Source organism: Oenanthe melanoleuca, chromosome 2 (genome assembly GCF_029582105.1).
Source record: "Oenanthe melanoleuca isolate GR-GAL-2019-014 chromosome 2, OMel1.0, whole genome shotgun sequence".
Classification (NCBI taxonomy): Eukaryota; Metazoa; Chordata; class Aves; order Passeriformes; family Muscicapidae; genus Oenanthe; species Oenanthe melanoleuca.
In genome coordinates, this window is record NC_079335.1 from 103,943,469 (window position 1) to 103,948,458 (window position 4,990).

The following is a 4,990-nucleotide window of genomic DNA, read 5'->3' on the forward strand; positions in this document are numbered from 1 at the left end:
CCCCTGCTAGAACTTTTCCAAGAAGGAGAGGATAGTTTCCATACCCCACCTCTGCAGTAAAATGAAATTAATCATACCTGTGTTTTGAATGCAGGGCAGAGGCTCAATGTAACGTTAGTGTGAGCATCCTTTCACAAATCACACGGCACATGCTGTGCCATCAGGGAACTGCTGAGCACAGGGACCTTTTAGAAATTCCAGTCTGCGTCTGAACAGGCAGAGTGTTTGTGGGATGATGACCAAAACCTACAGTCATTCAATTCCCTAGGCCTGACACAGAGGCAGCCAGAGGTAAGAGGTGGGAGTCTTGAGAGGAAAACCAAGATGAGGATCTTGAGGATAGTGCCTTGTCTGTTTCCATTCCAAAGGTGTGACTGAGGCAGCAGCAGCAAACTGGAGGAGCTGAAAGCACCGTGGCAGTGCTGGGGACAGGAGGAAATGGGAGCAACAGCTGCTAAGAGCCTGTCAGCCAAAGCCAAAAGATGGTGAAAACTTGAAAGCACCAGTACCAGCTGTTGAGTCAGTGGCCACAGGGACTAGGTGTGAAGTTTGGTCCAGTCCCTGGGGCCTCTCTCCCTGTCCCCTCCATTTTCCTGGGGCAGGGAGGAGGGCAGGAAGGTTATGGCAAATGTGAGAGAGAGGGAGCAGCGTTCCTACAGCCTCCCTTGTGCTGCTGCTTCAGGGCAAGATAAGCAGGGCTATGCTAAATGTGACTCCTCATGGGCATCAGTATGAGCTGCCCACCCAGGCACAGCAAGGATTTGGGGAATGCTGCAGCATTTCCAGGGGAGCTCAGCAGACACAATTTCTTTAACAGTTTACATTTGGGGTTTTAGGCACCTGCAGATCTTAACATTAGCTGGCCTAATATTACAGTTTTGGGAGGGGGGGAGTGGGGTTAGTGAATCTTGGGTTTAGAGCTTTTCTGAACATGCAGTCATGCTGTCTCTTTTGTCATAGCTGCCAAATAAAAGTCCAAAAGGCAAAGGCCTTCTGAAAAACATCAGGGTGTTTGGATGCACTGCTTACTCAACCAGCCTCTAGTTGCAAGAGTAATTACCAGGCATTACTCCCAAAGTATACACTGGGACAAAGTTTTCTATTTACAGACAGTTTATCTTTGGAATATAGATAACAGCTAAAATTTAGAGAATGTGAAGTGTAGCTGATAGTTACAGCTTCACAGCACGAGATGTGTCAGCAACACTGGCATTCTCACTACAAGTGTAGTGATTTCCCTGATTATCCCAGCACCAGCAAAAAGGAAGGGGGCAGTTCTGGTCTCTATGCGATGTTTCTGAGAAGGGAAGAGTGTCCCATGTTTTCATCAAACTTGCCTCAGGATACACAAATTCATTGATCCTCTCTCCAGAATTCTTCCTCAGCCTCACTGAGCAGGTAAGCAAGCCACCACTCCTTCAGCATAATGAAGATCTTGTTCAACCCACAATTTAAAAAACCCCAACAAATAAACAAAACCACATAGAAGAGCACATGCAGAGGAATATAGAAAAGGACTAGGAAGCATCTCTAAAAGCAGTTACAAAAACAGATCTCCAACTACATCTTAATCTGAATTACTGAAATTAGTAATCATCCTCCCTAGAACCCACCCATATCAGAGGGAAATGAGATGGTTTTCCAGCTGCATGGACATCTAAAACTGGTAGAGGATTTCAGATGAAACCATTGGCTTTCAAGCATTATGTAAGGAAGATTTTCCAATCTCACCTCCAAACAGGTGGACAATGTATGTTCAGTCACCAATGTTCAATCTATGATGAGACTCACTTAAAGAAAAGGATTCTAGTCCTTCCATGAAGATGCAGGTAAGTTAAGATCTCCAGCACAGTTTTCTCCTAGCATTAAATCCTGTAAGTCTCAGAATCTGTGTTAAGGATCAGTAAACCTTTGCTAGGGCTTGAAAGCAATTAAGCTGCAATTAATGTTGCAGTTACTTGAAAGAACCCATTTGCTGTGCAAGGGATATCTCAGTGCCAAATAGTTTACTTCTTGAAATGCCTTTCATACAACTTTATAGAAAAAAATAGTTACTTATTCAATCACCCTGAATCAGGAGGTCAAATTTTAAAAGCCTGCATAGTGCTGTACAGATCATCATTGTCTGTTCATCATTTCACATCCCACTGCCAACCATAACTCTTGCTTATGTAATACTTAAAGGGAAAACACAAGATGCATTTTTAAATATCCTCCTCCACTTTAGCAAAATCTCATTGTTTTAAGATGTTGGCTAGAAAATAGAATTTGTATTATAAGTTGCTTCTCCAAAACCATGAACAAAATTAACTGCAAACAAAATTAACTCTACAACTACAGGTTAAGCCATCCTTCAGCCAGCTAATTCTTGCAATGGGTATTGAGATTCTCCTTTCAGTTTTAAGAAAGAAATACTGTGAATAGAATGTCTTTCTAAATAAAATTTCTAACTAGAAACATTTTGCAACCCTAAAAATGTATTTACTTTATGATTTAGTTTGGAAAGAAAGATATGCATTTCCCAGACCATTTTCCCATAGCCAAAAGAGTATATCTAAAGTTAAAGGAATAAACAAAATTAAGTGAATTTGTTACTCTTTTTTCTTCCTCTACTCACAATATCTGTTCTGTCTGTAGTACCTGTTCAAGGTCAAGTATTTGGGACCTTTATTTAGCTGAAAATGAATCCTCCTCTTAGAGGGTGTTGCAGCCAGCTCAAATGTCCTCTCTCTGGCAAATAACAACTGATAGTGCTGAACTGAGCTAAAAACTTGTACCCTATACTAGCTAAATATGTCATTTTTAAGTTTAAAGGAAAATCCAGATTTTTTTCCACAAAGAAAAACATAATATTCAAGTTCAACAACTGCAAATTCTGATTTAAGTATAATGCCTGTTATACTTGGATCAGATGGATTTACATAGCAAAAAGTATTGCTGTCAAATTAGGACACAAAAATCACACAGAAAAAAAAAATATTTATAAATACCTGGGTTTTTCTGGGCATGCACCCTTGTTCCTTTTCTTTTCCACTGAGCCCCCGACAATTCAGTCACCAATTGCTAACCTTGGCTGCCAGCAACTTCCTTTCTTAACAGCAGTCAGCTGCCAGCTCTGAGAATAGTATCTGCCTGCTTCATTAGAGGAGTAGAAATAGCCTGAGTTCTAGAGACCCCCTCGTTAGCTAAGCCCAGTTACATCTGGTTCTTAATGAACCTTGAGAGTTATCATCTATTTTTATAAAGAAATCTCAATTAAGTATGGTAAAAAACTGTCTAGATACTAATTCAATAAATAAATAAATCCAAAAGAGAGATTCTACAGATAATTCTAAATAAGTAAGTTATAAATACTAGGAGATAGTAGATACTAATAGATAAGTTCTATATAGGCTAATTCTAAATACCAACAATAAAATGCTAATAAATAGATGAATTCTAAATAGAAGCCAGATTAATTCTAAATAGCTAGTTTTTCCTTAAAAAAATTATTTTACACTTTGACATACAAAATATCTCCCTTATATCCATATTCCTCACAGGCTACCTTCTCTAATAGGATGGTGACTTGAAAGGATTTATCAGTCACTGGATCTGGGTTGCAGGGGCTGTGCTGAGCTCTCCCAGTCCACACTAGCACAATTTCACTTCCCAGCCAGCTCCCCCTGCCCCCAGGTTCTGGTTTGGTGAATGGGCAAGGCAGACTGTCCTTACTTTCAGGGGCTGCCACATACCCTGAGAACCAATAGGTGGAGGATTCAACCTAAGTGCATTTTTGCTGAGGAAGGTGGCCCCAAGCCTTCCTTCAAGGGAGAAGCCGATAGCTGCCAAAAGGAAGGAATAGGACTGGGTCTTATGTTAATGATCAGAAATTCTGGATTTTAAGCAGTTTAGCCTAATTCAGCCAGGCAGACCTGGCCTCTGTTGCCTTTGTCTGGGCAATGCCCAGTACAAATGCCACTATTTTCTAGCAAGCTTTTCCAAATATTCTCTGATTTTTCCAAAAGCTGCATTCTTATTTTCAAAATGGCAATCTGTGGGCCTGGAGAGATGAGGTGAGGGGGCAACAAAAACTTCCTCTTGAAGGAAAAACATCTTTAGATGGATCACGATCCATATTTGCAAAGTCCTAAGGAACAATGGCATGAGAATTTCAGATGTACTTACCCTAGCCAGAGGCACTGGTAAAGTCATCCCTGCTATCCCATCACTGACAAGCACTTCCAAAAAAATTCAGCACAGCAATTTTTGGGATCACCACCTGACGGCAGTTCAGTGCTGCTCTTTCCCCTGCGTCTGCCCTGCAGGACAACTCTGTTATCCTGATTTACCAGGAACTCTTTAGCCACCTCCTGGGATCCATTTGGAATGTTCCATCATGCAGAAACATGGGGTTCATTCACTAAGGTCTTCTCAGACAAAACAATTCAGGATATCACAAAATGGTTTGGGTTGGGAAAGGAACCTTAAAGATCTTTGAGTTCCTTCCCCACAGAAGGAAAGGGGATATCCTCCAGAGAGACTTGAGGGAACATATGAGAACAGAGTAAGGGACTGTTTCCATGCTGAATTCTGCTTCTGGCAGTACTCCAATCACAACTTGCTTCTCACTCCTTCTCTCAGCTTTGTCAGCACACAGAAGGGACTGCATCTGAACCACAGCAAAAAGTAAGCTACCTGCTTCAAAGTAAAGCAAAAGGGAAAAACAGTCTGCTGAGAGAACTGCTTTCACAAGATGGTAAGGAGCCATTCTGGACCCAAAGTATGGAATGGAAATGCCTGTTCCTGATATCCACAACTTCTACATCTGGTATAAAATCATCCCTTATCATAGTTTAAAATATTCTTCCTGAACATTAATAATAGTATTGAACATATTCAGGATAAGCCAACCGTGTAGAAGAGAAGAGAGCTGCAGGAAGGATATTTGCTTCAACTCATGATCCCAACCCACCAAAACTCCAGGGAAAAAAAAAACAAACTTTAAAAG